General features: G+C 50.9%; 1 protein-coding gene across 10 annotated transcripts in view; it reads right to left on the minus strand.

Annotated features, from left to right (window-relative positions):
- The window catches only part of PKNOX2 (PBX/knotted 1 homeobox 2), a 288,631-nt gene that overhangs the window by 175,237 nt on the left and 93,786 nt on the right, over positions 1-19,608 (minus strand). The window contains exon 1 of one of the 10 annotated variants that reach the window (XM_081535114.1): positions 3,283-3,496. The exons of the other annotated variants lie outside the window; for them this stretch is intronic. The gene's annotated coding sequence lies outside the window, so the exon portion shown is untranslated. Of the gene's footprint in view, positions 1-3,282; positions 3,497-19,608 lie in introns of those variants that run through there. 10 annotated transcript variants of the gene reach the window in all.

The following is a 19,608-nucleotide window of genomic DNA, read 5'->3' on the forward strand; positions in this document are numbered from 1 at the left end:
GTCTGTCTCTAGTAAGCATTTTACTTGCTCAGGGAGAGTAAAAAGTTCAAAAGTAAAGGAAACCACAATAGCTAAATGTCCTCCAGAAACAGTGAGACATGTACCCACTCAGAGGCATTTTCCTGGAAATGATGTAAAATGGGAAAGCAAAGGATTGGGGTCAGGAGGCTGAAAACTGTGTGACCTTGGATAAGTTGCTTAACTTGTCTGAGCTTCAATTTTCTTCCTGGTAAAAATAAAGAACTCTTACCTCTTGGGGGTTTAATTCTCCTAAGCGAAGGCTTACTGAGTTCTTAAGTGTTGACACTGTTATGTTTATCGTGTCATTTAGTTCTTTGAAGAATCCTGTGAGAATGAAACTATTTCTTCCTTCTGAGAGACGGGACAACTGAACTGAGGGCTGACGGAGGGAGTCCAGGTGTTCTGCTTCACAGCCAGGTCACCAGTCCATCACGGCTGTCCCCTGACGGGCAGATGTGGTCACGTCCACACAAGGTCTTTGGAAAATTTAAAGACTGGAGAATGTGAGGTGTTATTTCTGAGAGTTTGGACAGTAAAGAGAAGAGAAGGGCACTTTTCCTTTTTTGGTTTAATTTATTTATTTTTGCCTGCTCCGGGTCTCTGCTGCTGCTCAGGCTTTTCTCTAGTTGCGGCAAGCAGGGGCTACTCTCCAGCTGCGGTGCATGCTCCTCTCATTGTGGTGGCTTTTGCTGCAGTTCCTGGGCTCCAGAGCCACAGGCTCAGTAGTTGTGGCCCATGGGCTTAGTTACTCTGCAGTATGTGGGATCTTCCTAGATCAAGGATCGAACCCATGTCTCCTGCATTGGCAGGCAGATTCTTTATCACTGAGTCACTAGAGAAGCCCCTGCACTTTCCCTTTTTTAAGCTTCACCACTCATGGTCCTCCTTCTAGACACTTGGGAGCCAGAACTTTCTCCTTCCTTTGTTCTAGAAGCACTGGCTCACTTTTTAAAGCAGTAAAACCACAGATGACCCACGAGCCTTAGTGGAGGGAGTTGGGGGTTGGGGTGGAGCCAGGAGGGCTTTCCTCCCTCGAGAAACCTGAGACATCCCAGCACACCGCTTCTCCACTCCTGCTCTGGCTCTTGAGGGTCCAGGGTGAGACCTCTCTTCGTACCAGACACCAGTGTCTCCATCTGGAATGGAGATAATCTGAACAAAGCTGAGCAGCCAGCAAGCAAGAGGTGGTGGGGGAGGGAAGGCAGGAGGGCTGAGCCCAGGCTTGGGGTGTGGACACAGGACCATCGGCGGTGCCGGGAACATCTCAGATGTTCAGATGTGGGGGAAGTACCTCAGATGTTGATGAGCAACTTGGAAGGCCTTGAAACGTCTGGTACAGGCTGATGACTGCCAGGTGGGTTTGTTCATAGGATGTGTACTAAGGGTTCCATGGTCATAAATGTTTAGGAAGCTCTAGGTTAAACTGGGTTGTCTTGAATCCTGAACTTGTTAAAATCTTTAAAATGGTAGGGAGCCCTGTAACTATTCAAAAGGAATTGTTTAGGCGGCATTTCCCAAGTTTGCTGGGTTTCAGGGCTCTCCCCTCCATGCCCCCCGCGCCCCAAGGAGCCCACTGTGCCGCAGAGCCCACTTTGGGAAGTGCTAATCCAAGGCAGCACGCCCATTTCACAGATGGGGCCAGAGGGGGACGGGAACTCATGCAGCTTCTAAAACTGGTTGTCTTCCTGAATGCCCCTCATCCCCAGGGGCTGAGAATTACTCCACACCTGTTTCCGGGGGCTAGGGGAATGTGTCCGGCTGCAGCTGTGGTGTGTGGAAGAAAGGACATCTGTCCCCTCCTTTTAAGGGGGTGAGATGGTAGATGGAATGAGAGGAGGAGAAGGAAGAACTAGGCCCTTTGAAAGTGCATAATCGTTGATCAGAAAAGATGAGCAAGACAGCCGGATAGGTCACTCTGGGAACACTATGCCTCCCCAGGCCGTAGCAGGCACCACCCCGGTCACTTGTCAGGACATCAAGTCCTAGCCCTGTGCCCAACCCTGAGGTTATTAGGCCTGATCAGAGACACTAGCCTTGACCCCAGTTTCCCCATTTGCTAATGGCTCCCTTCTGGAAATAAACTTAAGCCCAGTGACAAGGGCCCTATGGCCCCCAAGTTCCCAGTAGCCTGAGCTGTGTTCCAAGGGGCCTGGGGAAGAAGCTCTGGCCACTCTTACCATTTCTGGAGCTGAACAGTGAGTCAAACCAGGAAGAGGAAGGAGGGGAGGAGTGATGCCCTCTGCCCAGGAATGGAGGCCTGGTGCCCCCATGCCACCCCATCCTCACACAAAGCACCTCCACCCCCATCCCGATTCCTCACTCAGAAAATGGATCAAGGTTCCTGTGAGCTTCTAATCTGTCTGTTCTCTACTGAGTTTCCCTTTCCGAAAGTGTCTGGCATGGCACCAACCTGCTCAGGTTAACGGAGTTTATTCTTAAGGGGCTTCAGAAAGGTGACCTTTTCCATCCTCTGACCTTTCCCATCCCCTGTGGAGGGGACAGACTCTGACCCTGTCTTCCCCAGAGGTTGCTGAGGGCAGGCGGGTGGAATTCCAATGGTCCTGGAGGAGTGGGATGGAAGGGTGCGTAGATGGAGGCCAACAAGCCCCCTCCCCCGCCCATCCTACACCATTCCGGAACTTTCTCCTCCCAGCTCTGAGCCCAGCCAAGGCAGCTGTGATCCAGACAAAGACCTGATATGTCCAGCCAGGCCGAGCTGGGCGGTCTGTGGATGAGTGGGCGTGGGAGGGTGGCAAAGAGCAGGGGGTGAGGGACAGCCAGAACCGGAAGAGAGTCCGCCTGCCCTGTCCTCCTGGTCCACGCCCTTTGTGCTCAGAGGAGAGGAGATAGCCACTTTCTGCAGGGGGTGGGGGGGCCATCTGGCCCTCGGGCAGCCTTCCCCCCTCCTGCTTTGCTCCTCAGCCACATGCCCTTGGGCTGAGCTAAGTCCAGAACCCGGCTGAGTAGGGGAATTGTTCTGAGAAAGTGGCCCGTTGGCTGGTTGCTATGGAAACCGACATACCACAGCGCTGACCCTGGAGAGGTTTAGCACGCTCCCCCAGCAGGGATGCCAGCAGCTGGACTGCAGCTGTTACCGCGTAAGTGGGGGCTGGAGCCTCCGCCAGCAGTCCCTGCTGTTTGCCTAAACTGGTCCGGGCAGCAGATCCCCTCCATGTGCTCCCCCCACCTCCCAGTTCTCACACAGCCTCCCACTCCTGCAGCCCAGGCAGGAGGAGGGGGAGCGGGGTGGGGAGCACATACCAGGGAAGCATTCTTGAAGAGTAGTGCCACATCCTCCTATTGCGTTTCTGGGGAAACTGAGGCCCATAGAAAATGGGGGTTGGCACACAGGTGCCGTGGATCTTCGCTTATGCCCCTCTCAGTACAAATGGGCATGCATCGTAGGTCGTCCGCTCCCGCAGACACTTAACCCAGCATCACTCCTGGACACAAGTCTGGGGCCGAGAGGACATCTCTGACAACAAAAGAAGCACCAACCAGTGATCATAGAAATAGAAAGAGTGAGCTGGGGAGCCATGGGAGAGGCAGACAGGTCCGAGGGGCAGAGTCAGAGACGGAGGGAAGAGAGGGGTGATGAGGTGCCCAGAGGAGAGCCTAGGTCTCGGCTAGTTCTGAGCCCCTACCCCAAGCATGTGGACTTTGAGGACGGGTGGTGGCTCAGACAGTAAAGAATCTGCCTGCAATGCAGGAGACCTGGGTTCAATCCCTGGGTTGGGAAAATCCCTTGGAGGAGGGCATAGCAATCCATTCCAGTATTCTTGCCTGGAAAATCCCAGGGACAGAGGAGCCTGACGGGCTACAGTCCATGGGGTCGCAAAGAGTTGGACACGACTGAGTGACTACACTTCACTTCAGGGGAAGGGTAGTGGTGGAGGGCAAAAAATCTGGTTTCAGGGCAGCACCTCCGGCCATCCCACAATGCCCGGAGCTCCCCAAGTGGCCCCGAGCAAACACGCCAACCTGCCTCCCTAAGACTCAGGCTGCACGCTAGACAAACACCCCCTGTCGGAGAAGTGAGATGGCTCTCTCTGCCCACCCCTCTCCTCCATCCGTTAGCTCTCCATCCTCCTGTGGCAGCCAGAACACAAGTCCTTTCATTCTGACGTCTGCCTCATGCCCGGCTTGCTCTGACCCTCATCCCCAACCTCGAAGGTCACTCAGGCCCGCTCTCTCCCCCGCTTCCCTTCCTCTAGAACTGGGTTGCGAGCAGGCAACCCCCTCCTCCCCTCCAGTACCCCAGTCTCACCGCTCCCTGATGAGTTTACACCTTCTTCAATAATCCTCCCCTCCAGCCACCCTAAAATCATTGGTTTCAGACGACTGGGGGGCCACTCTGCACCCCTTCTCCCTTCTGAGCTCCTTCATGAAGACCAGGCCCTGGGGCAGCGGCTTGCTTTTGCACTGACCACCTTGAAAACTCCAGTCTCTCCGATGAGTGATTCCCACTGTGTTTGCAGCTCCGACAAGTATAGCATCAGAGCCAGTGTCATGTCCACTGGCCCAACCCTCTGCCTACAGAGCAAGACCAGCTGTGTACATTTGGGCCCTTGGCCTTGACTTGGGGGTGAGCAGCACTGGAGCCTGCCTCTGGCCAGCGAGGCCATAGGAGAGCGTTTATTGAACAATGACCCAGCACCAGGCACTGTGGGTGTGGTGGTGAGGTGTGGAAGAAATCTCGGGCAAGGACCCCTGTCCAGACGGGCAAGGACCCTGTTCAGAAGTTCGCAGTTTTAATAAACAGACAAGATGGACCTATCACAGGAAGCAGACAAATCAGCGATCATCAGCACCTTGCATATGATGCCACAAGTGCTGAGTCCCCACTCTTGGGAGAAGAGCTGCCCATGGGGAGGGTCCCTGCCCGCTGCCCATGGGGAGGTCCCTGCCCACTGCCCAACGCCAAATGCAGACACTCACTCAGCATCGATGGATCTTTGCACAAAGTGTGGTGGTGAGGGTGAAACAGACCCACCAAACCCTCCCAGTGGTGCAGCTCTGGCCAGAGCTGGACATAAGACATAAGCAGTGGACTCCAGGAAGCAGCAACATCCCAGCCTAATAGCGAGCATCTCTTTACCTTCTCACCAAGCCCATCCAAGACAAGAAGTGGGGCAGGACCCGTGGTGTGACTCACTTTAGGACTTGGTCACATTGCACCTGAATAATGAGCAGCATTTACAGTTTCCATCATCACTGTCTCATTTAAATCTTTACCATCTCCTGTGAGGTGGGTGGCATTATCACATCCATGTAACAGATGAGGGCAAAGAGGCCTAGGGAACTGAGGGGCTGCACACAGCAGAGCCAGAATTCAACTGCATCCTTTGCATCCTTCCCACATGGGCCAGTCTACTTTCCATGACCATGGGGCCTCTCTGATAGTTTTCTGTCTCTTACAGAGTCTAGCACAGGACAGCTGGTCAGTAAGCCTCTCTTGCATAGCAGGAAAGCACCAAGTTGCCCTGAAGGTTGCAGCAAAGTGTGTCCTGCTGCATCCATGTGCCTGGGGTGGGGGGTTCTGGTAGAGGATGCAGCCCACCCTGTGGTCGTGGTCAGCCTCCCAGGAGGGTCCCCCCAGCTGCCGAGCTGCCTTGCCTTTTTGAAGGGATGGCGGCAAAGGAAATGGAATTCGTTTTAAGTCAAATTTGCTTCTAAAACGTCTCCAAACTCCCAACCCAAATGAGCAGCAAACATCTTTCTGATTAAAAAACCAAAAATTGTGGAGAAGGAAATGGCAACCCACTCCAGTATTTTTGCCTAGAAAATTCCATGGACAGAAGAGCCTGGAGGGCTAAAGTCCATGGGGTCACAAAGAGTCGGACACAACTGAGCAACTGAACACAGTACACATGCAATGAAGACCCAGCACAGCCATAAATAAATAAATAAATAAATAAATAAATAAATAAAACTATAGTTTCAAAGAAACAAAAATTGGAGGGGAAGGGCAGGTGGGAGATGAGGAGCGAGGTGGGATGATCAGCAGACAGCAAGCTCTGTGAGGAGGAGCAGAAGTTCAGCAGGAAGACGACATAGGAAGCTAGGCAGGCCCTCAGTCAGGCTTCCCACAGCGAGGCCCACGGCCAAGCACGTGTCAGCAAGGGAAGGTGGGCTCTCCCCCGGGTCCTGAGAGGCGGAGATGCTGAGGGTGCCCTTTGGCTGGAGAAAAGCATTGAGAAGGAGAATCCGGGAGGCCAGGCTGAGTGACCAGGAGCCGGACCACAACGCCTCATCCATCTGAGCAGATACCTGGGGAGCACTGGGCGCTGGGGCAGGATGGCTGAGACACAGAGAGGCATGCAGGGTGCGTGACAGAAAGAGACCAAACCCTGCGTGCACGTGAATTGATCTAGAACCAGAACCCCAAGCTGGAACAGAAAGGCCACTTTATTTATTTATATTTTATTGGTCACTTATTACAGATATCTTTAAGATGCTGGAGCTGGTGGGGATTTTAGGGACCACTTTGTACATGTGCCCTAGAACACAGTATGTGTTTCAGTCGCTCAGTCATGTCTGACTCTGTGAAACCCCATGGACTGTAGCCCTCCAGGCTTCTCCGTCCATGGAACTCCCCTGGCAAGAATACTGGAGTGGGTTGCCATTCCTTTCTTCAGGGCATCTTCCTGACCCAGAGCTCGAACCCAGTTCTCCTGCATTGCAGGTGGATTCTTTACCATCTGAGCCACCAGGGAAGCCCTAGAACACAGTAGGTGCCCCCCAAATGTTTGTTGAACGAATGAATGAATGGAGAGAGAAGCAGAGCTCTGACCCTGTAGCTAATCCTCATCGTGATGTGCTGAGACCCTAAGACATTGACAAAGCTTCTGAAGCATCCAGGAGAAAAGTGTATGCTGTACACTCGCTAACGGCCTTTCAGGGTTGGGTTTGAAAACCAGTGCCCTGCTTCTGATACCGGGAAAGAAAGAAGGCAAACGAAGAAAGAGGTGGCAGAGGATGAGATGGTTAGATAGCATCACCGACTCAATGGACATGAGTCTGAGCAAACTCTGGGAGATGGTGAAGGACAGGGAAGCCTGGCGTGCTGCAGTCCCTGGAGTGGCAAAGGGTTGGACATGACTGAGCCACTGAAAAACAACAACAACAAAGCTCTGGTTACAGCAACTCCTTGTGAATCAGAATTCAATTCAACTCCATCCGATCAGCCTGTATGGGGTTCCTAGCACATGCCAGATCCTGTGCAGAAGTCGCCTGTGCCCCTTTGGTTCCAGACTGTTCACTGCTGCAGCGGCTGAGGCTGCAGAGGGGGCCGGGCTGCAGCAGGAGCTCTGAGGACCCCAGGGCCAGAGGCATGTTTTGTGCATCCCCTTGGGTCCGGCTCAGCTTCTGGTTTGGGTTAATGGAGACCTAGCTGACCCTCTCCTGCTCAGCCCTCCCACATCAACAGAGTCCCCCCCGCTCCTCCGCCCTCCCCAGCAGCCTGGGGAGGCCAAGGGAGGGGCGGTAAGGCTGCCTCTCTCCCTTGCCATTTCCTCTGCGGCTCCCTCACTGGCCCTGTTTTTCAGACCTCTTGTAATAAAAACAAGCCAATAAAATGAACATGAAAATATATTCATTAGGATTTATAATGCTCATTAAAACTGCCTGTGTACGAAAGCATGACTTAGCTTCATATAAGTGGGAAAAAAATGCAAATTATACTGCATGTGAAGAAGATATTTCCCTAATCGTCCAATCAAATGCCAGCCCAATTATCTGTGGCCAACCCAATGGGTTAAAATTATACTCTCTCTCCTTGGACACAGTGAGGCGCCTGAAAGTGTTTCATTTTAATAAAAATGAAATCTGGACCCTGCAGAAAACCAGCTTCACTAATGACGTGTTTACACAGAGAAAGACAATTTCTAGTTAATGGTGATTACTACCGAGAACAAATTAAACTTCCCAGAGTATATGGGTTAGAGATAATGGGAAAGGGGGGAAAAAGTTATGGTTTTAGTGTGTGTGGAGGCATGGGGGACCGGGTGACAGGGAAGAAGGAAGCTTAGGGGACCCCAGGAGGAGACGGAGAAGGCAGGGACCTCGGGCTGGGTGCAGGGAGGAGAGCTCCAGACCTGGGCTACCTTGCTCCTGTCCAGTCCAGCTGGGGCAGGGGATTCTGGCAGATGGCTCTGGGCTCTCAAAACCCCAGGGTGGGCCACCTTCATGGAGGCAGAGCCCCATTCCCTCCGCAAGCTCAGGCCCCTGCAAATCTGCCCTGTCTTCTTCTTGAGAAGGCAGATAAGTCACTCCTATCAGCCCCCAGTGATGGGGAGCATATGCAAAGCACTTGTGATTCCACTCCACTGGCTTAGCGATGACAGAGAGCAGAGGCAGGCTTAATGGGAGCCAAGTGGGTAAACTTTGGGACAGGCGATGGAAGAAGCAAAACGGACAGGAGATAGAATGAGAAGATCCTGATGATAAGGATGTAACTCATCCTACCCCAATGTAACTCTACCTACCCCTCACTAAGTCCTCCCCATCTGGTGGGCACCATTCTAAAACGTTATCCCTTTTCATTTTTACCAGTGGGGCAGTATCATAGCATCACCAGAATTTTCCTGATTTTTCAAGCAGCAACAGAGGCTGAGCAATGTTATCCAACAGCCCAATGTCACAGGCCTAAGGAAGTAAAGAAGCTGGTAATTTGCAGGGTATAAAAAAGAAGCCTCAGGACTTCCCTGGTGGTCCAGTGGTTAAGAATCCGCCTTGCAATGCACAGGACGTGGGTTCGACCCCCGGTTGGGGAGCTAAGATCCCACATGCTGCGGGGCAACTAAACCCATTCATTGCGACTACTGAGCCCACGAGCCACAACTAGAGTTGAGCACTGTAAGGAAAGATCCCACATGATGCAACAAAGACCCGACACAGTCAAATAAATAAATATTTAAAAAAAAAAAAAAGAAGCTCATTTTACCACCCCACTCCCAACCCCGAACTCAATTTCTTATCCTCTTCTTTGGCCATTAGAGGCTATGAAGGTGCTCTAACAGGAAAATCTTAAAAATTGTCAGATCCTATCTGTTGTCTTCTCTCCCCCACCTCCTACAACCAGGTGAGCCGGGGGCTGGGAGGGGAGAAGGGAGCCAGGATTCCTCCAGTGCTGAGTTGTAATGTATGTTCTTTTGTAAACAAGAACAATCATTTGTGAACAGGCCCAGATGCAAACAGTCCCCAAATCAGGAATTCCAGCTCAGAGGCGCAGAATAATACAGCTTTGGGGAAGATTTAATAATAGTAAAATTAAAATTGTAACTGAAGCATAATGAAGAATGTGGTACAAACAGGCAATGCAAAGAGGGAAAAAAAAAAAAAAAACCCCGGCACAGATTACCCCCTATGGAATAGTGATTGGTTGAGAGCAACAGTAAACAATGCACAGAAATGCAACTTAATTATCTCGCAATTCTTAACATTCTACCAAAGCCACGCAGAAAGCTTTGATGTTGGCAGCAGCGGAGGCAGCGGCAGCAGCTCCTCTCTCTCCCTGGCTCCTGGAGGAAGATCATTACTAAGAAATCTGCACCCACCTCAGGAGCTGGGTGAGGGAAGAGCAGTGGGGTTCATTCGCCGAGAGACCCGGAATGGCCAGTGACCTGGGAAGAAAGCCTCTCTCCAGGGGCTACAGAGTCAGGGGACTGGTGGACAAAAAGGGAGCTCTAAGGATTGGGGCACAAGAATCAGAACACTAGGAAGGGAGGCCCGGCTGACCATTAACACCTTAGGGCTAGGTGAATAGGCCCCCTTGGGGATTCCAGGATCTGTCAGCCCAGGACCGGCTTAGTGAGCACCTGGGTACTTGCTGGATGAAATCTGGCCTGCCCCTCTGCACCTACCCCAAATACAGACACAGTGAGTGATATCTGGCCAAGAATGTCTCTGTTGTTCCTGGTTCTGTACCTGAGATGCCCAGTTAGGGTGGGATGCAACGTGGAAGAGACCCAGAAGAAGGAAGACACTTGATTCTGAGTCAAATGTTTCTTTTAAGAATGCTTCTGATGGATGTCCAAATTGTAGCGGAGGGAAGTCCCTGAGACCCTCAAGGGGATAGTGGTGAAATCAGAGGGGTCTTATTCTGGATTTGCTACTTCCTGTTGTGGGTTGGAGGCTGGGCAGGGAAAAGGTAATCGCAGTATTGCTACGTCATTTGGGAGCCTGAGCTTTAGAGGTTAGGGGATAGAGCTGAGCAGAAGTTCTCCATATGCCACACCCCTCACGCCTGGCAGGGCGACTTTTAAAAGCAAAGAAAACCTGCCTCAACCCCCTGCTCCACACCCCACCTTCACTGCCCCCTAACCCACTATCTGGGTAAGCTCTACTAAAACACACTGCAAAGGAGTGCAGTGCCCCCTGAAGGCAGGACAACAGGGCGGCAGAGGATGAGATGGTTGGATGGCATCACCGACTCAATGGACATTAGTTTGAGCAAACTCCAGGAGACAGTGAAGGGCAGGGAAGCCTGGCATGCTACAGTCCATGGGGTCGCAAAGAGTCAGACACAACTGAGCGACTGAACAATAACAACAACAACAAATTTTACTGTGCAGGACTCTCACAACACTCTCGTAACACTTATCATTTGGCAAATACCTGGTTTACTTATGGTCCAACCTCCTTCCCCATTGACAAACAAATCCTTCAAGGGTATGGGGCTTGCGGGGTTGTTCAGTCCCAGTGCCTGGCATAAGGCATACTCTCTATAAGCCTTGTTTGAATAGAAGAATAAAATGCCAAGAGCCAGAAGCCTCAGACCCCCTGTCCTTCCCATCCTCCCTTTGTCAGTGTCACCTTAGAGATGAAGCCCAGTCTCATTTCAAACACTTGGACTCGGAACACAAGTGAGGCTGGAGCTCAAGGCCAACGAGGTGCCATGTGAGACAAAGGAGCTGGAGCCCCAGCGGACACAGGTACAGCGAACTCACTGGACAGGTGCCTGGCATGGCTCTGAGCCCTTGGTGTGTATCAGCTCATTTCAGCTTCACAAAGTAGGTTTTTGATCCCTCCAAGTCCGCTGACTGGCTATGTGACTCTGTGATAGTCACTTCATCCCCTGGCCGTCCGTCCTCTCATGGAATGGAGAGGATTGGGTGCTAACCTAGAATCCCTGTTAGCCGGGGAGTTCTGAAAGGCCAGGGGCTGCTGGCACAATGCCTGGCCTGTGGTAGGTCCTAGGTAAATGTTTACTAAATGAACAGTGATGTTTTGTCCAGCTCCATTCTGGGATCTGAAGACTTCTTATCCACTGTTCTGCAGCACAAAGTTCGGTTCCCCATTTCCCTTGGGCTCAGGAGTCCTGGCCTGTTGTTTCCAAGAGCCCCAGGAGGCCTCAGACTTAGAACTCACCTGGATCCTCATCCTCCATGGAGAGTGAGGCGGGGAGCCCTGACTCAGCTTTGGAGATGGTGGGAGAGAGAGTAGGCAGAGGATTCTGTACTACCCAACTTGAATGAGAGGCCACATCACTGAGGGGTCACAATCCTATGCATTGCCATGGGGTAGAGACTCAAAACAACAAGGCTGCAGGTTAGGGCAAAGTTAATGGTTCTCTTCATCCACAGATTTAGAAACTGAGACTCAGAAGGGGCAAGGCACTTGCTCCAGGTCACACAGCTGTTTAGTGATCAGGAACCCTAGTGCTTCCTTCCTCCTCCTTCTCCCCTTGTTGCCCTCCAGCTGTGATCGGAGCCCTGATTCTGGAGGTTGAGGAGGGAGCTGCTCAAGGGATGGCCCCAATTCTCCTGAGTACCGCATCTCCCGGCACCCTATCACGGCCTGGGAGGAATGGCGATCAGAGCAATATCTGAGGAGATGGAAAACTATCATTGACTTTTGCACTTGAGTATTTAGACACATTTTACTCTTTGTAACAAAAAACTGCCTGGCAATTGCCCAGGCACTAAATTCTTGCAGAAGAGAGCAGATGCGAGCACCTCTTCACTTCGGTTGTCTAATAGCGTGAGTGGTTCACCACCTCCGTTTGTTTGTTTCTCTGGTGTGAGCTCCTTTCATTCCCCGGGAGCCCAGGAGCCCGAGGAAGCCTGGTGTTACATAAGCACCTCATCGGCATAAACATCCAGTTCCATGCTGCTTCCTTCAGTCCTTGCCCTGGAGGAGCGCTTACCTCAATCCCCATGTTTTCCCAGAGCCCACAGAGAATTCTGTTCCTGGCGGCTGGCTGCCCCTTATCACCAGGCAGCTGACCCAGGGAGCCAAGCCCAGTATGACGCGTATCTGGGCAGCTCATCTGCTCCTCCTGTAATGGACGGGGGCAGGGAGTTCCTGTTCGCTGACCTCCCAGCTCCCTCGAGCATCCTAGCATCACTAATAGTATATCCATAGAACACCTGTGCACCAGGCCTGGTGCTGGGTACCAAGGATATAGAGGAGTGAGCCAAAACCCCCTCCCAGGGAAAATCCAAAGTAGAGCTGAGGTGACAGACATGCTAAGAACTCACTACAGATCAGCAGCTATAACAGAGAGAGAGGAATGTATTCTGGGAACCAGGGCAGGGGCGAGTTCCGGCTCTGTTCAGGAATTAGTGGCATTCGCACAAGGCCTTGGAGGACACACATGAATGAATGAATGAATGAGTGAGTTAGGATACATAGGCAGGAAAAATAATTCATAACAAGGGCATGAAGAGTACAGAAAAACACCAAGCAGAGGATAGGATAAGCCACTTCTCTTAGCCCCTTAGCTGCCCCCAAACCAGCTTTGGCATAGCCCATGTCCTCCTTCCTTGCCCTGAGAAAGAATACACAGGCTGGGAGTCCAGGGAACTGCTTACATAACCTGTTAGTGATGATAACAATACCAACATGATGAGATTGTTGCAAGGACTAAATGAGATACTTCAGGCAATGCCTAATAGTGTCCTGGACACAGCAGCCTAGATAAACGGGGAAACCATCATTATTCCTTTTATCACTATCACCACCACTGCTGTACTCACAAGCTTCCAGGGATCCAAAAAAAAGTGCTCTGAGGTATAAAACACTTCTGGATGAACCTGATTCACCACTTGGTGTAAGCTTACATTCTTCGCTCCTAACCCAAACATATCAGGAAGGACCTTCCTGCTCCTTCTTGACTATGAAACAAAAAACCCTTTAAAAGAGAGACCACCCTGGGGACTTCCCTGGCAGTCCAGTGGTTAAGACTCCATGCTTCCAATGCAGGGGTCAGGGGTTCAATCCCTGGTGGGGGAACTAAAATCCCATATGCCACGTGGCACAGCCGAAAAAAAAAAAGAGACAGCCCTTAACCATGGGAGATGCCTGGGCAATGCTCAAAGGCCTTGGTACAGGTTGTGTTGCCTGGGTCAGAACTCAGAGCCCAGAGGGGACCTGCTCAGCCTGGAGTACGGAGCTTGACCACGAAGCTGCTTATCACCCCTTAACAGAGTGAGCTGATGCCCACTTGCAACCCATGGGCCCCGTTGGTAAAGAAACTGGGGCTCCACAGCTGTCACTGGGTACAGGGACCCCACCTCTGCTGGGATTTGAACCTGGTAGCCCCACATCCTAGGGAGCTCCCCGGACCTCTCATGGTCCTTGTCCTGAAATGGGGACCCCACCGCACACATTGACCTGACTGCGGGAGAAAGAAAGTGGCTCTCATCCTTAACACTCCCTCTCGCTCACCATCACCACCCCCACTTGGAGTCCATCGTTTCTCCGCCTGTAACACCTCACAAATGTACACAACCTTCTCATTCTCCTCCGCCTCCTCTAGACAGGGCACTATTATCATCCTCAGCAGCTTCCTCAGGGGTCTCTTTGCTTTTTTTTTTTTTTTTTGGCCTTCCTTCATTCCACTCTAAGGGCTTCCCTGATGGCTCAGTGGTAAAGAATCTGCCCGCAATACAGGAAACCCGGGTTGGATCCCTAGATCAGGAAGATTCCCCCAGAGAAGCAAATGGCAACCCACTCCTACCTGAATTTGTCCTGTCCTGGAGAATCCCACGGACAGAGGAGCCTGGTGGGCTACAGTCCATGGGGTTGCAAGAGTCGGACATGACTTAGCGTCTAAGCCACCACACCACAATCCACTCTACACACTCAAGTAGGAGAAATCTTTCCAAGGCAGATCTGGCCAAATCAATCCTCAGCTTAAAATTCTTCCATGTCACTAGATCTCTCAGTAGCCGAGCCTTTGGGACGCTTCCTGATCTCCAGCCCCTCCTCCCATCACAGCCCCTGCCCCACAAGGGGCTCCTGTCAGACGGAAAATCTTGCATCTCACTCACCTGCCAGGCCCTCTCTAGCCACAGAAGTTCCCTCGGCCTCGAGGACTTCCACCCACACCCTTGTCGCTTCGCAAACTAGTCATCCTCCCAGTGTCAACCCAGACCCCACCACCTGCCCTCTAGAAGTCATCCTCGACCCCACAAGATTTTATTAGGTGCCCTTCTGAGAGCTTTCCGGTGGTCCTCTGTTGCCTGATGACCGCACTTAACACATTGTACTAGAAGTGCCTGCTTGCCTGTCATCCACCTCTGTTCTCTCACTGATCTGTAAGCTCCAAAATGTCATATCCCCATCCTGAATCATGCCTGAACACAGCAGGCAATAAACATGCGTTGGGACTTTCCTGGTGGTACAGTGAATAGGAATCCACCATGGATTCGATTCCTGGTTCAGGAAGATCCCACGTGCCGCAGAGCAGCTAAGCCCATGCGCCACATCTACTGAAGCCCGAGGGCCTAGAGCCTGTGCTCTGCCCTGAGAGGAGCCATCGCCAAGAGAAGCCTGCACACCACAACTAGAGTAGCCCCTGCTCGCCGCAACTAGAGAAAAGCCCACTCGCAGTGACAGACTAGCGCGACTAAGAATTAATAATCAAAGAATTAAAAAAGAGTCCATCTCCATTTTTTAAAAAAACAAAAAATGTGCTCAATGAATAACAAGTGAACAAGTAAATGAATGAACAAGTAAACAAATAAACAACAAATGAATGAATGAATGAGAATGTATAAACTGAAAAAAATAATATACAGCAGGAGGTTGTACATCATCCAGTGGGAGTCAGCACAGGATGGAGGCATCAAGAGGTCAGGGGCCAACAGGAAGGGAGGGGACCTGGCAGAAAGGCAGGGAGGACATCCAAATAGAATGCCCCTGTCTTTCTGCGCCCCGGAATCCTGGACCCCACCTGCGTCGACCTCAGCTACCCGGGAACAGAGAGTTTCACCAACAGGGAGACTTGTACTATTTCATAAACTTTCTTTAAATTAAAATCAGGCAACACACACACATACACATATACCCCACAGACATCTTCGTCGCTGAAAAGTTGCTCCCCATAAAATAAAAGAAGCTGTTTAAATGTCTTCCTTCCAAGCTAGCCCCACAGAGCTGGAGCTGAGAATACATTAGCCTTTAATGAAGTGAGACTCTCATCTTCCAGGAGACACCTCATTTAGCGCAATTGTTTCAGAGCCATTACAGAAAGACAATTACAAGGAAGCGGGGAGAGTAATTGGAAATGCTGGCAGGAGTTGGGCGAAATGATAATAAATAAAAATATTCAACCTAATAAGCTTCCAGGAGGGGGTGGGATGAAGAAAATCAACATAATTAGAACTGAACCTTAGCAAGGAAAAACAGACAGCAGGGTGGCAAGTGCTCAACTCGTACAGGAAGAAAGAAGTCACACACAGCCCGTGATCATTCCGGGGTTGTGGGCCACTGGCCCCTCCGGAAGCTGCTGGAGGGAGGGGGTTGCACCCGAAGCCCAGAAGCATTGGGGGCTTCGAGGATTCTGGTCCTGGCTGAACAGCCACCTGGGGTGGAGGAAGCAGGCCCAGCCTGCTCCCCAGGGTCTTCTGTGTGTGGATCCCAGGGAGGAGCCGAGAGCCCTGATTCAGCCGCTGACTATCTCCCATTCTGCAACCCTGGGCAAGAGGCCCCCGGCTTCTGGTCCTAAGATGAGGGAGGCCAGCTGTCAGATCTATCAGCATCTGTCTTCTCGAAGGCCATCTCCCTCTACTGATGGGTCTTCCCTTCAAACTCACTCCTTATCTGATAGGCCTCTGCTTGGCTTCTTAAATTTCAACATAGAATCCTGGAAGTTAAGCTGAGAGACAGCCTAAGCATCTTCTATACAAAAATCATTCCTGGTCCCATTCTATCTCCCCATCCCACCCTCACTGGGAGAACTATCACTCCCAGCTTGCACCGGACTCTGACCACACCCATGGGGGGTAGCAGGGCCCATAGAACACAACCGCATTGGTTGATGGGTTCTGCCCTCCCTAAAATACCAACAGACCAACTGTCATCTGCTGAGGAAATGGTAAGATCCCACAGGACCCATGACCAAAAAATAAATCAATAAATACATAAAATAAACATTAAAAAAAAGAAAGGAATATAAATAACTTGAGATCAGAGATCTCAGATTTGTCACCCAGGACCTAACTCACAACCTGGTACCCAGTAGGCATTGCTGTTCAGTCGCTATGTCGTGTCAAACTCTTTGCAACCCCGTGGACTGCAGCACTGCCAGACTTCCCTTTCCTCCACTATCTTCTGGAGTTTTCTCATATTCATGTCCACTGAGTCAGAGATGCCACCTAACCATCTCATCCTCTGCCGGCCTATATACCTATTTTTTGTTGTTATATAATGGATCTCAAGTAAATATATCAAGCATACTCTCTGAGAGCAGACATTTGAAGATTAAACTGAAGTCAAATTTTAAAACTTTAAAAGACTCTCAGATATCTCAATTCAAATAAATAGTATTCAAGTCCCATGTAATTTACTGAGTGTCTGCCACGCTCCAGGCCCTGTGGAGTCACTGCCACGCATCACCGCTGAAGAGGGTCCCCAAATTACTGTCCCCAAGGAGTTTGCCCTCCAGTGAGATTCAGGCTGTAAAGCTTTAGGCATGATATGGGGCCATGCTAGGGGACAGGACATTTGTCCGGAGACACTGGTATGTATGCACTGAACTCATGTCCTGGACAGTGGGCCAGGGGCCCAAGTCCAAGGTCTTCAGACATGATTACAACTCTATCAGTAAAAAATGTTTAACATACCTCAGTACCTACATATATGAACATGCATGTGTGGGAGAGTATATATAAAGCCTACTGCTCTGCCAATACATGAAATGTCTTATGGAGCATATTCAAAAATAGAAATCTGAACAGGATAAGATAAAATATCCATATAAACAAAGGGCTTCCCAGGTGGTGCTAGTGGTAAAGAACCAATGCAGGTGACATAAGAACCTCTAGTTCGATCCCTGGATTGGGAAGATTCCCCTGGAGGAGAGCATGGCAACCCACTCCATATTCTTGCTTGGAGAATCCCATGGACAGAGGAGCTTGGTGGGCTACAGACCACAGTGTTGCAAAGAGTCCGACAGGAGTGAAGCAACTTAGCACACACGTAGCACAGAAACAAAGTTGTACTATTTTCTTCTCTTATTCCAATGGCCCATCTTGCTCACTCTGGTTTGGAGACTCTGCGTGTAGAGTACCAGTGTCTGGGACTTGACAGTCCTGCCACAGAGAAGTAATTCCAGTCTGCTCAGTACACCAAGCAGAATTTAACACCTGTTTTACTTTTGTTGGCTGTAGTCTCCAGTTTCCAGTACTTGGTGACAAATGAGCCTCCAGCTCCTTTAGAATCGTGGGGCAGAGAAGTCAAAGCAGAGGATTGGGGGGAGAACCCAGACACCCCCCCTCTGAGAGAGACCAGGAGTAATCCTGTTCATTTGGCAAACATGTGCAGTAAATTCAGAATGTGCCAGGCGCCATGCCACGTGGAGTGAGGGCTACAGCAGCATCAGCCACGTGCCCTGTTCTGACACATCTCCATGCAAAAAGACAGACAGGTATACGCAGGATGCAGGCAGGCTCCGGTCAGTGTCACCAGGTTCTTTGGAAGGGAGACACTGCTTGTGTTCCCCTGAGGGTTCTGGAAGAGGTTGTGTGGGACTGGGTAGGAAGGGCAGGCTTTGGCTGAGCAGGGAGGACTTTTCAGGAAGAGGAAATGCCCGTGGCAAAGACACAGGGGCAATAAATCAATGGGCACATTCTTCTCTGCCATTCTCAGCTCCATCTGGAGATCCCATATCCTGAGGCCGGTGAAAGGGAGAGAATACTTATAGAATTGCATATAAAAGGGACAGGAACGTGCTCTCAGACCAAACACCCTGGAAACTAGAGAGCCAGGCATGCTGCCATGACAGCCTCCCTTTAAACATGCCAGTGGTTCATCCAACAAAATAAGCATTTATTGAGAACCAGAGGCTAACGGGAGGGGAAGGCATTCTAATAACGGGCATTCTCCTCTATGAGGGATGAACTGAGCAGGACCTGGCCTATGGTGAGGTAGAACAAATGAGTCCTAGGGTCTCTGCTAGTTCTAGAATGCTGCATACAGTAGCCTAACTCTTAAAGAGCCCAGCATCCCTAGTAGAAGCATAATGAAAATATGATGTGATTAATAGTCACAGAAGACTTTCCAGGTGGCTCAGTGGTAGAGAATCTTCCTGTAAAGCAGGAGATGCAAGTTGGATGCCTGGTTCGGGAAGATCCCCCGGAGAAGGAAATGGCAACCCACTCTAGTATTCTTGCCTGGAAAATCCCATGAACATAGGAGCCTGGCAGGCTACAGTCCATGGGGTCAAAAAGATTTGGGCATGACTGAGCAACTAAACAACAACAACAGTAGTCACAGAAAGATGCCCAGTGTGCACCAGGAGCTCACGGAGAATAAACCCTAGCTGAGATGTGGTCACAGACCTACTGAGCATCAAGAACCTGAGCTCTAACCAGGTAAATGAGGGGGATGGAGGGCACTTCAAGGCAGAGATGACCTTGTGTGGAAGCCGAGAGGCACGTAAGTGTACCGAAATCCCCAGTCCTGCTGGCAATGGCAGATGGTCTTGGGATCTGGCAAAGCCAAAGAAAGCAACGGTCATCAGGGCCCTTGGGAGGAGACAGGAAGCCCAGGGATCACTCCCAGGCTGACTCTGCCAGGACTAGAACTGGGTACCACACACAGTGGTGCTTAATAAATGTGTGTTGATTGTAGATTGTCATTTCTAGGAAGTACCATGGCCAGAATAAGCAATTCATTCTTATAAAGCCCCAGGCAGGGCCACATGCTGAGATGCATTTATTAAAGTCTTCTAATGAGGGAGGGAGGGGAGAGAAGAGGGAAGGGGCGGAGCTGAAATGGGGCTGCCCACCCTTCGCTCAGTAGAGCCCCTGGCCCCTTGTATCCAGTTCAGAGTCTAGAGGGGAAAGTAGACCTGAGTCATGGAGAAGAACGGAAAATAACAGTGCTCTGCTTCCAGAAGTAGGGTCAAGCATGCCTACTATTTCCTTTGATTTTCCCAAAGGTCTTGTAAGATGAGGTTTCATTATTCTTTAACAGATGGGGAAACTAAGGCTAAGACCTGGTCCTGTCTCGTTGGGGAGGAAGAGGGAGAAGGGACTGGAGTTTGAGTCCATTGCACCGTGTTCCTCCAGCCGCTTCCCTGGGCAGATGGGGAAGGGGGAGGTGAGCTGGACACCCACAGGTGCACAGTCTAAGGTC

The sequence above is a fragment of the Giraffa tippelskirchi genome, chromosome 10 (genome assembly GCF_054371585.1).
Source record: "Giraffa tippelskirchi isolate mGirTip1 chromosome 10, T2T-mGirTip1v1.2.pri, whole genome shotgun sequence".
In the NCBI taxonomy this organism is placed as follows: domain Eukaryota; kingdom Metazoa; phylum Chordata; class Mammalia; order Artiodactyla; family Giraffidae; genus Giraffa; species Giraffa tippelskirchi.